A 13,463-nucleotide genomic window follows, 5' to 3' on the forward strand; every position below is an offset into this window, starting at 1 on the left:
TTACATTAGAATTACCTTTCCCTCCGCATTTAAAGATTTTATTCTATTGCCTTCTAGCATATATTAACACTTGGGGAAAAAATCAGTTAGTTTAACTGCTGCTACTTTGTAAGGAATCTGTAAAACAATTCCTAATTAGATTCTTTCATTTTCATCTAGAGCCAACAGCATGCACAGTTCTATAATTCTTGTCCTATACAAAGGAATATGGTTAAGGGAGCATGTGGGGGCTGAAAACTAAGCCAAGAGTCACTCACTCAAGTCATGAAATAAAAGGACAGCATCTGTCAGAGGGTACTGTTTTCTTTTTCACACAAAAGTGTCATATAAGGTGGTGGTGTCACTATACTGTACATAGGATTCAACTTTTACTTCTCATATTCAACATTTTGGTCACTATGTGTCTTTCTTCATTTCTTGTGTCTTTCTATGTCTTTCTTCATTTCAAAAAATACTCATGTTTTTCAAATCTAGCCTTTTTACCACTGAATATATATACATACAAAAAATTGTATGCACATTTTAAGAAAGGGAAAAAAGCTGTATTAAAATTATGTTGATGGTAACCACTTTGAGCACCTCTTATAATTGCAGAAGTCAAATGTGACTTGTATTCATCTTCTGTTATATATTTGTTATATACATATTATATATATCTGTTATATATCTTTTGTCATCAGTATATATTGAGTATTACAATTTTAATACAGTGTTTTCCTTTCTTAACATGTGTATACATATATATATATTTTTTTGGCACCCTCTGTGTGTGTGTGTGTATGTGTGTGTATAATTTTTAGAACACGTATTAGACATATTTGGGACTACTGAAAAGTTAGATCTGGGTCTAACTTTAGTTTTACTTTTTATTTAAACTCATAGTTTCATTCTGGATCTTCTAATTTCTTAATTATCTCTCTAGTTATATCAATCTGTTAATAAAAAATTACCATAGTTTTCAATTCCACAATTTCTAATTGGTTCTTTTTGTTTTACCTTTTCTTTAGTCACATTTCTGTTTGTATTTCATGATTTATTTTTCTTGTTTTATGAATGATACTTATTTCTTGTCCTTTCAGGATTTCAAAAATGCTTATTTTAAAAATCTGTTTTGGAAGATTGCTTTAGCATTTGTATTTCTTCAAATGATAGGTAACCCACTTACTGAGCTTACTGGCCATCTTTCATGAGGTTTCGTGTTCCTCTTTTTGAGCAAAACTTTTCCCTTTCCTTTTGCTCACTGCCTTAGTGTATAGCATCCAGATACTTTAAATATATATTTTAAAATATTTTCCAGCATTGTTATGTCAGGGAGTGTTGGAGGTGGTCAATCATCAATTAATAATAGCATTTTAATTAGAATTCCAAATATACATTTCTAATGTGTTATTTGCTAAACCAGGACCTCAAAAATATATTATAGGTTTGGTCTGCAAGGTTAACCATCCTCCCAAATGACTGTAATGGTTGGCATTCCTACCAGCAATGAATGAGTGTTCCTCAGCTCACATCCTCACTAGCTTTTAACATTGTCAGGAGATGTCCTTTCCTTGTTCTTGATCTTAGTAGATTTCAGTGTCTCACCATTAAGTATGATGTTAGCTTGTAGATTTTTGAAGCGCTTATTTGTCAAGATGATGGAGTTTCTCTCTATTTCTAGTTTACTGGGAGCTTTATTACAAATGAGTGTTGGATTTTATCAAATGCTTTTTCTGCATCTATTGATACCATCTCAGTGATTTTATTTTAAAATATCTGGAATGAAGCTCAGGAATTTATCTTTTACATAAGGACTTCAGATGATTCTGATTCACATGGTTCTAAGACTACACCTTCAGATGCTCTGTCCTAGGAAGTCCGTATATACTGATTTCAGGAACACTGAGATCACACTTCAGGGTCACCAACCTAAGTTTTCCCAAAGTGTTTAAACCTGATTCAAATCAATTGAACATACATAACTTTCATTGAATACAGAGCCCTGTGCTCATAGTCAACTTTTTTCTATGTTAGCCCAACCCAAATATCACAGATAAGTATGGTCTCCTTTCTCAGACCAAAATTGAGAAAATAAGTTACATTCTGGTTTTCGTTTTTTCTCACATTGTTGGAATTTCAAACTATTTCTCTCCTTTTGGTACAGTAATGTTAGACTGAAGAGAGAGTGGAAAGTTTTTGGTTAGAAAAAAAATGAGTCACTGAACTCAAGAATATTTGAAAACCATAGCCAGTGAGTAGAATCCCAGTCGAAGTAAATTCATCAGACCAAACTTAATATTCTTTTCAATAAAACAGTTCCATATTAGAATGAAAAAGAACCAATTATTGAATTGTTATGTTGTATACCTTAAACTAGTGTTATATCCCAATTATACCTCAATTCAAAAAAATGCTACATTTGTCCCTGAGTATAGTTTGGGTAGCAGGCTAGTTAATAAAAACACTTCCAAGTCTCGTTGGCAGAACCCTCAAACTTGTCTATTTCTTAGTCTTATTCTAGGAACTAAAAACTGCTGAAAAATTTTGGCCCAAGCAGAAATGTTCCAGGGCAAATTTATATTCACTTTCTAACATAAAGATGCAAAAAGAATTTCTAAAATTGCTTATAGAGATAGTTTCCCAACAATGTGAAGGCTACAAATGACTTTCAGTTGGTGATGAGATAATAATCCATTCTTCCCATCTTGTCTCTTACTGGAGGCAGGAGATCCAGGAACTGACTGGTGCAGAAATACTGGAAATTTTGATGTGCAGAGAGAGCAGATCAAAGAGAGAATGCAAAGGAAGGTCTGATTTGTACCAGTTTTGTGTCTTGGGTTCTAATCTGATTTACTTGACTATTTTTCAATGTCTGGGCACAGCATGATCCCTTCCTGCCTTAGAGTTTTTGTCAATAAATATGCTGAAAGGGTTTAGTGTAACTGAGTATAAGAAATATGTTTTACAATGAAGAAAAGTAACTCTCCTTTGCTGTTCTTTATCTAGCTTCTTTCTCCCAGCTGAACATGAAGCACATTTACCACTTTAAAATCATCCTGTAGAAATTTTGTTCTTATTCACTGTGGCAGAGAAGATAAAGAGATTATAGTTTCTATCCTGAGCCTAGGATCCTGGTTTACTGACAAGTGTATATTCTAGTAAGAATGAAATCTTAAATGATTGTCATCGTGCTGGCTTCCTATACAATACAAAGGCAAACTGTGAACAGAGTCCTTCTAAAAAATGAAATGTTTCATTAAGTCTATCTAAGTTATGCTCTTGGCAAAGCAAAATATTTCTGTCGCCAAACCAATACATTTTCCCCTCTTCTCCAGCCCTTTCTTATCTATATAGTGGGATAATGAAGACCACCACGGAAGGTGACAGTAAACTACCAAGTAAACACGGGAGATGAAATGCCTGACCCTTTCCAATGTCTAACTAGAAAGATAGTAAAGGAATAAAAAGCACAAACTTTACAAAATCAAAAAGCACGGGTGGAAACATGAAGCAGATAAGAAATGCCAACAAATACTTGCAAGCCAGAAAGCAGATTAAGTGCTAACTGGCTAGAGGAAGCTGAAAGCTAACAATGGACAACGGGGAAAAATGAAAAGCAAGCCAAGCCACACTTGGCTTGGAAAATGGATAATCTGAGAAATGGACTGAGGAAGGACTGAGAAGAATGTCAGAAGATGGATGGGTGTTTGTATAAGAAGTAGTTAGGCACAAATTCACCTCCCCTGTTCTGTCATAAGACTGGACGTCTAGAAAAATTGAACCAGAAGTCCTCTGAACACAGCAAATAGGGATATGCACAAGAAGAGGTTGTAATGCTGAAAACAGGGAGATCGAGGGGCAGTGTAGGTTTACATGGTGAAATTCTCAACCTCTTTTCTCCATTGGCTCCTAGAAGGTTGACAGTCTTATGCTCCCTAGGAGTAGAGCAATGGATTTCTCCATAGGGAAGCTAATGGACTCATGAAACACTTGGATACTCTAACCATGATTTTACATCATCACTGCTGTGTGGCTCAAAAATCATCAAACCTTCTCATGTGGTTCTTAGTACCCCTTGCTTAAATAAGAAGCAACATCAAAGGCCCAAAGACATTGAAATAAAACACCTAGAACGAACAATACCAAGATAGACAAATGCTAAAGGAGCACAGTAGAAATGCAAGTTCAACAAAACAAAACAAAGCTACCAGAGAAGACTTCAAACATACTTCTGCTTAATTTCCTTGTCAAGGAAAGAGACATGTTCAAGTCAAAGACCCAGAAATAGCACAATTTAAACCACCAAAACAATAAATAGTAGTTAGCACGAGTTTATTGTGCAGGTAAGAACCATTTGCAAATTGGGAGTTTTCAGAAGATTTAAAACTGATATGAAGCTCAAGGACAGGAAGGCTTATAAAGTGAAAATGAGGACGTGTGATCTTTACGATGATGGGAATTACAATGGAAGTTTCCAGACAGTAGGGTACTATTTAAAAGTGATCATCTCACACCAATTTTAGAAAGGTGACTTAAGTTTCTTTTATGAATATCAGAGGCATTTATAAAAAAATAACCCAAGTTAAGTTTCACTTATGTTCATGAAATTAGCTAGATGTAGCTCCTGTGGCTTAAATGGTTTTGTTGGCTCAGCAAATTCTCAAGCCCGGTCCTCATTTTTTTTTTTTTAAAGCCCCCATCCTTCACTAGGAAGTTAGAGGTCCTACCAAAGAATTACAAAGCTTCAGGCTGTGCAGACGAGATTGCATCTTGGAATTCTGTCCATGTGCCTACTGAGGCTAGAGCTTCAGGAAACTTAAAGGAAAAATGCCACGTCTTGGTTACTCTTTGTGGCCTTCTGTAGAATCTTACAAAAAGGAGGAGTGCTTTGAAACAAAGGAGAGCCCTTGAAGACTACAAGAATGGGGCCTATTTCTCAAAGACTAAATCGATCAACTCTATGTCAAGATGTCTGGACTATAACCATGACTGACCACAAGAGAACATAAGGACCCAAAGATCAACAGTACATGGGCTCCTCAGGACAGGGATTTTGTCTTTTTCATTGCTACATCATCAGTCCTTAGAACAGTGGCAGGAACATGGTAAGTGCTTAGTAAGTATTTGCTGAATGAATGACTCAGCATTCATCCCAAGCATTACTAGCCCAAGCACTTGATGAAATGTGAATTGGAAGAAAGGACAGCATAGTTTTATGGAGTTCTGTTACCAGAGAAATCAAAAGCCTTTCAAGCAATATAGTTTGGGTAGGGTTGACACCTCATCCTCAATTCTATGGTTGTCTAGTCTCCACTTTGTATGTAATTTTAACACACCCATTAAGCTAAAACAGTATGCTATAAGAAAAAGAATAGAGATGAAGAAATAGTTCTTAGAAATTAAACATATAATAGTAGCACACACAAAAAAAAATCAAAAGAAGTGTGAGGAGATAAGGTAATGTTTTATGGGGCAGAAAAAAACACAAAAGTTATAAAAACAGGGGGGAATCAGAATTAAAATTTAATCTAGATGAGCCAACATTTGAATAAAAAGTGTCTGAGGAAGAAATAACAGAGATCACTGAAGGGAAAAAAAAATTAAGGAAATAATACTAGCACAGTTCCCAGAATGAAATGAACCGGCCTGTCAAATCCCCAGAATATCTGAAGAAAACCTTACACTGAGACACAGCATGGTGAAATTTCAGAATAATGGAGACAAAGTCCTTAAAACTTTCAGAGAAGCAAGAGCAACAGCAGTGGCAAGACAAATGACAAACAATGAATTGAAGATCATACCGTGTTTCCCGAACATAAGACCTAGCCGGACCATCAGCTCTAATGTATCTTTTGGAGCAAAAATTAATACAAGACCCAGTCTTATATAATATACTTTTAGTATAATATAAGACTAGGTCTTATACAAGAACTTTATAATATAATACAAGAACTTTATAATGTAATATAACATAATATAACATAATATATAAGATCTTATATTATATAAGACCTGGCCTTATATTATTTTTTGCTCCAAAAGACACTTTAGAGCTGATGGTCCAGCTAGGTCTTATTTTCGGGGAAACATGGTAATAACAGCAAACTTCTCAACAACAATGCTGGGAGCTAAAAAGAAATGAAGAAATGCTTTCAACATATTGAAGGAAATGGATTTTTAACAGGAATGCTCTACTTAGCCAAACTATCAACTAAATGTGAGCATAAAATAGAGACATTTCAGGAATGCAAATTATAACAACAAACACACATACACATACGAAAACATCACACAAACCATTTCTTGGCCATTTATTGGAGGATATGCTGAATGAGAAAAAAAGAAGTAAACCAAGAAAGAGGGAGATGTGTTATCTGGAGGCATTCTAGGAAGAAGCGGGGGTTGCTGTGTAGATTGTAACTCTCCCTGAATTATCCCTTAAGAAAGAGTAAGTAGGATAAACAAAAAACTAATGGACATCTACAACAAATCGCGGTGACCATGTGTCCCCCACCTATGAAGTATGAGTGGGTGGGGAAGAATGACTGAAACAGTAACACCTGAATTTTATCAACAATGATGTGGGATGAAATATATGGAGTTTAGAAGGGGGAAGACCAAGGAATTTCTGATGGCCATGAGCGCTAGAAGACCCAAACATTCACAAATTTTGGTTTCCTACTCTAAAATTAGTCAAAAACTGTACTGGGATGTCCATCTTCTCCCTTTGTCATTGGCGCTCCTCTGGCCTTACTCAGACAGGGACTTATACATCTACCCCTCCCAGTTCTCTGGCCTTCAGACTCAGACTGAGTCACACCACTGGCTCTCCTGGTCCCCAGCTTGCACAGGGCAAGCTATGGGACTTCTTTAGCCTCCATAACTGCATTACCAGATTCCTATAATAATCTCATTCATAGACTTACCCAGAAATAATGTTTTACCAGCTGTCTAGGGATCTCTTACTTAGCCCAGTCAATTTTACACATAAAATTAACCATCAAAGACTAGGTCTGGTGGAATAAAAAACATGCTCACATAGTTCACATAGTCTTGAACTCCTGACTTTTAGTCCAAAATTCTTTCACCATGTACTTGATGCTTCGTTATGTAATAACAGTAAATAGATTCAAAAAGTTTGGAACCCTTGAGTTGTGAGAACATATCATATTAAGCAAATATAATATAAGAAAATCCATATTAATGTACATGACTAAATGTCAGAAATTTTTATTTTTGCAAAAGGATTCACTGAAAGCTTCCTTTAAGTAGTAAACCATTAGTGTATTCAAGATTTTTATTGGTATGTGCTGTATTCATGGTGCTTTATATTCATAGCATAAAATACATATATTTGCTTATTAAAAATAAATAAATAAATAAAAATTAGTCAAAAACATTTTTTCTTCTTCTCTCACCCAGCATCTAATTTAAAGGAATATCCTTTTAATCCTAGCAACACTTCAAAGGCAATGATTAAGTTTACACTATTTTTTGTAAACATCCAATTCTTCCATTATTAATAAACTATATCTGCATTATTAGAGCACATAGCCTTTACACAAGCTACTACCTCCCATAACTCGAGGACATTTACACAATTTACTAAGTCAGAAAAGTTTTGAGAGTGAAGGGGGCTATTATAAATTGGGCCAAGACAAGAGGTATAAACTGAACTGTATTGCAAACTGGATATAGATAAGATGGATAGAAAGATAAACATATATATATATACATATATTATGTATATGTATAATATATGTATATAAAAAATCTCTATCTCTATATACAGAGGGTACCAATAAATGTATACATATTTTAAGAAAGGAAAAAAACTATTAAAATTGTAATAATATATACCGATAATGAAAGATGAATAGAAGTCACGTTTGACTTCTGTAATTGTGTTCAAAGCGGTTACCATCAGCGTCCAGACACCTCTGATTATGGTGAACTACTGCTTGAGCAATGTTGACCAAAGTGTCCACTTGTATACATTTTTTGGCACTCCTGATATATATACATATATATATATGATAGATATATATATATGTATCTATCATATATATGTGTGTGTATATATACACATATGATATGTTATATATGATATATAATATATATATATGATATGTGATATATACGACATATATGTGTTATATATGATATATCTGATATACATACATATATAATATATAATATATAATATATAATATATAATATATAATATATGTGTACATATACACATATATATGATATATATATGATCATATGATCATATATATATATTTCTGATCATTCTATTTGTAACAACCATTTAGTGTTACTGCTAAAGGTAAATATATATTTAATGCTTATCACATTTCCTTACACTGCTATTTCTCCAGTCATTTTAGACGTCTGAAGTCCACTGTCTAGTAACTTCTGTAGGAAGAGCCCATGATAGCAATATACCTCAAGTCTTTGCACGTTCATGGAAGTTCTATTCAGCCTTTAATGTACCAATCACTACAATCTTAAATATTACAGGTTTCCCAGAGCAAAAGTTCCTCACATTCAGTGGACAAAGCACTGAGCAGCTAGGTATATAAATGAGAAACAGAGTTTAATGAGAAAAGAGTTAAAACTCTTTAGGTAAAGAATATACTTAAGAAATAGTGAATATATCAATTCTAATAATTGAGGCACAAATTTACCTCTTGTGCTTCTCTTCTCACCACCACCAATAACTACAATTTTGTTTGATGGGTATTTGGATGGTTCACTAGAATTTAATTGAGAAGTTACTATAGCATCATACATGATTTTTTCTTTGGTTATATGAATAGTAATATTCACTCAAGTAAGGTGTAGTAATAATGGTATGCATGTGAAGAAAAACATTATACTACCATTATTACTTGATTTAGAGGGGCTCTGAAGAGTGGCGAGTAGAACGGGTTTCAACACACACAGGATACTTGCCCTTGTGGATTTTTTAGGCTACAGACTGGTATGTAAGCTTGGCTGCACCTAGGGAACTTTTTAAAAGTATTGATACATGAGCTTTACCCTCCGAAATTCTGACTTCATTGGCCAGAGGTGGGGCCTGAGCAGCCATTTTGTAAAAGCATGCCAGATTATTCCAATGTGTGTCCCACAAACAGACTGTTTGATCAATGTACTTCAGAGCCATGCAGCAGATCTGGCCGGGACACTGTCCTCATGCATTTCAACAAGAGTGAAAGACATCAGCATGGCGTGGATGGAAAACTGGGATTTAAGGGAATTATCACTTAGTAGCCTTTATTCTCTCCATGAAGCTGAGGGTAAAAGCTCCCACTGAGAATGAGGACAGAAGGAGACTTAAGAAAAGGACAAGAGTCAGGGCATTTTATCCCAACAGCTGGAAAAGGTAATTTACACAGATAAATACTGTCAGAAAGTTTTGAAGACCCAGATGAAGAGAGAAACCTTGAATTTACAGCAGCACTGATTTCTATCTATGCTTGATTTTCTGTCATAGATTGAGAGAAATATGTATGTCTTATCTTACTTACAAAATGTGAATTAGTCCCATTTTTGTTTTAAGATCTGAGCCCACAATGTGTTATTTGTACTATGGAGTCAGTAAACAGCATAAAAAGGCCTGGTTCCAGTGCCAGCCTGAGCTTAGTGTCTAAATTCCCACAGGGAAATATAGTTAAAACATGCACACTGCCTACACACCAGCCTCTTCTGGGCTTTATACATATTTAAATCACTTGTGACTGAGACGGAGCTTTTAGTTTAATGACAGAATTTGCTATCACTTTGATTCTTTATGATAAGACACCCCCATTCTGTTCTTCACGCCTCTCAGCATGTAAATGGCAGCGCTGGGTAAGTTTGGTGTATTGGGTATCAGTGGAGAGATGAGTATCATTTAAGAGTCTAATGTTTTCTTTCCTAAAACTGTCCTCAAGTGGTATACATAGCAGACTTAATGTTCTCAAAAGTCATTTTGAGACAGTCATACTGTGTTAGGAATGTTCTGTTTGCCTTTCTTTCAAGAACAAGAAAGAACTCCCACAATGTGTTAGAAAGGGGAGGGGGTGAGACAGTATGTCCCCAAACAAGATTTATAATATTATAATGCTTAAGATGCTGGAAATCAAGCAACACACATCTACTGAGAATTTACAAGTCTTTTTGCAAAGATCACTCAATATAATATGTATGGGTATAGAAAGTTGACCAACAATTCATGGCCATAGAAAGTACATGTACAATGATGAGAATCATGGAATTACCTCAGTTATACGCTATTTTCTTTTGTTCTCATTTTATTTATTATTAAGGTTTATTAAATTTATTAAGATGACACTAGTTAGTAAAATTATATAGGTTTCATGTGTTCAATTCTATAATACATCATCTACATAGTGCATTGTGTGTTCACCACCCAGAGTCAGTTCTCCTTCTGTCACCATATTTTTGACCCCCTTTACCCTCTTCTACCACCTCCTTTAGTGGTTACACTCTGGTAACCACTAAACTGTTGTCTGATACACTATTTTCAATTCCTCCTTTCACGAATGAGGAGAGTGAGTCCTAGGAAGGGTAAGACCTGTCCAAGGTACAGTTCATTCATCAACAAAAAATGTACTGGGTACCTATTTTATCTGTCGACACTGTGAGGTGGTGAGAAAGTAAATAACATGAGGTTCTCTGTACGTTCAGAGATCAGTTCCTCTGAGAGATCTCCTCACAGTGCATTGTTCTTTCTGCTATGCTAGAAATCATGAACTAATCATTAGGGAGCTAGGCGCAGATATTTCCCTTGGCTGCCAACATTAAGATCAGCTTTGGAGATAAGATCTGGTGCACGTGTCCACTAAATACATGTTGAGTAAAGGAAAGAGTCCACAAAACAAAAGAGGAATATGATAAATTTGTAATAAGATGGAGCTGGGTAGGCACAAGTGAGAAATTTGGGAGAAAAAGTTCAAATCAGAAAGGGGAACTATGATTGTGTTGGCTACTCAGTCAATTGGCTTGGGTGGAATGGAGGGACTTTTTGTTAAGATGTGATACAACGTGTGAGGAAAAACACAGAATGGGACCAGATCTAGGTACACCCTTGAGACAGAGGCTGTCACATTTTGACTGTATTCCATGGACCAAAGAGAAGCACCAGGGTGTTATGCAGGTGAAAATCAGTATGGAAACAATATTTTAGGAGGACTTCCCTGGTCATGTGGAGGATAGACTGGAGTCAAGAAAGGGGAGCAAGAAGACCAGGAAAGGAGCCATTACCAGTGCTGGTGAGCTATGGAAGGTCTGGAAGGAGGGCTAAGATGGATGATGGTGAGAAGAGAAAGAAGGAGCTATTTAAGTGAAATTTAAAAGAGAAAAATAGTGATCTGGATTTGGTGCTGAAACATTAGAAACTAATCCTGGAAGAAGAGGGCAAGTCTTAAGATCTCCAGATATGAGAGCTCATGTATTTGGAGCTGATAGCTGAAGTCACAGAAACAGGTATCTTGACTAACAAGTTAGCAAATATATTAAGAATATTAATTTCCAAATGGTAAGATTTTTTTCTTCTTTATGGCTGCATAATACTCCATTGTATAAATGTACCACAGCTTCTTAATCCAGTCATCTACCGATGGGCATTTCGGTTGTTTCCATGTCTTGGCTATTGTGTATAGTGCTGCAATAAACATAGGAGTGCATCTTTTTTTTTGAATTAGAGTTTTGGATTTCTCTGGATAGATACCTAGGAGTGGAATTGCTGGATCATAAAGTAGTTCAATTTTCAGATTTTTGAGATACCTCCGAACTGTTTTCCATAGTGGCTGCACCAATGTGCAATCCCACCAACAGTGCACAAGGGTTCCCTTTTCTCCACATCTTTGCCAGCACTTGTTGTTGGTTGATTTATTGATGATAGCCATTTTGACTGGGGTGAGGTGGTATCTCATTGTGGTTTTTATTTGCATTGCTTGATGGTTAGTGATGTAGAGCATTTTTTTCATATGTCTGTTTGCTATCTGTATGTCCTTTTTAGAAATCTTACCATTTGCAACAACATGGATGGACCTAGAGAACATTATGTTAAGTGAAATAAGTCAGACAGAGAAAGACAAATACCATACGATCTCACTTATATGTGGAATCTAAAGTAAAGAATAAGTGAATGAACGAATCAGAAACAGTTTCGGAGACATAGAGGAAAACCTGAGGGTTGCTAGATGGGAGGCGGGTGAGGATAAGGGGGAAGGTGAGGGGATTAGAAAACAGTCGGTAACCACAAGATGGCCACGGGGTTATAAAAGTTAATTTGGGGAATAAGTAGCAGTGAAAATGAGGGTCATAATTCTTTATGTTCTACATTCGTCACAGTATACCCTGTAGTCATTTTTTTTTTTTTAATGGCAATTTCACATTATAGTGGAGCTTCCAAAAGCCTGAGTGACTTTGTGGAGTAGAGCTCTGGACTTACCAATTTTAGCCAAGTAGAATGAGAAATACATAAATTTTGTTGTATTAATCTCCTGAAGTTTCAGGGTCAACTTGTTACCAAAGCATAACCTGTTATTGGTAGGTGAAGAGATTACTTCAAGCCATTGTTGCAGAAAGGACTCACTTCAAAAACAATATACTAAATTCTCTGATAATGAGGAGAAGTTAAAAGGACGCAGAATCTATTCACCCAGCTGAGGATTAGCTGATAGAAGCAAGCATAAATGAAGGCAAAAGCATGAGTGGATTCTTCAGTTTGCTGTTTCTAATTCAATAGACCACTCTTATGTTTTGGTAAAATACTGTCCATCCTTGTGTGTAGGTAAAATTGACTAAATTTTAGTTGTGCACCATGGAAAGCTAATAGGACATACATTTAAACTGGAGGTTCTATCTTTTTTAAAAAATATTTTAAAATATATTTGAGAATAGTCTGGTTAAAATCACGCAATAAGGAAGTCATTGAAGACATTAAGTTTCCTGAAAGACTTTACAGTGGATCCTGATGACACGAAAGTATTTACCAGTAATCTGACTTCTTGATATGCTGCACAGTCATTTTTATGTTACATTAACTTCATTTTGTATTTTTTGGATCATTCCCATGCTGCTTAGAGTGCACTGGGTTGTGGCCTAATTGCCATATTATGCAGTGTTAAATAACCTATAAAAAAAGAATACAAGTGTGAATTAAAATAAATGAGCCTTGGTCACTGTATGTGGTGTAGGAGAGCAAAACAATAGAATCATCCCAAATGTAAATGGAATATTAAGTAGGCCATAACAATAGAATAAAGACCTTTCAGAAGATTGCTTTCTTTGGAAAGAAACAACCCCAAATGGAACAATTGGGTCTTATTTAAATCTGACTTAAATGAAGAAGTAAATATAACTCACTTTATGATTGTCTCTTTTTATAAACAATATAGCTATATCAATATGTTACACCTAATTTAAAATGTCTATATCCTAATGTCTAAGAAGTATATTAGAAATCA

At 35.4% G+C, this 13,463-nt stretch overlaps 1 protein-coding gene across 1 annotated transcript in view; it reads right to left on the minus strand.

The window, feature by feature from the left end:
* KCNN2 (potassium calcium-activated channel subfamily N member 2) overlaps window positions 1–13,463 on the minus strand; it is a 386,949-nt gene that overhangs the window by 272,358 nt on the left and 101,128 nt on the right. The window lies entirely within an intron of this gene.

Source organism: Rhinolophus hipposideros (genome assembly GCF_964194185.1).
Source record: "Rhinolophus hipposideros genome assembly, chromosome: 7".
Lineage (NCBI taxonomy): Eukaryota > Metazoa > Chordata > Mammalia > Chiroptera > Rhinolophidae > Rhinolophus > Rhinolophus hipposideros.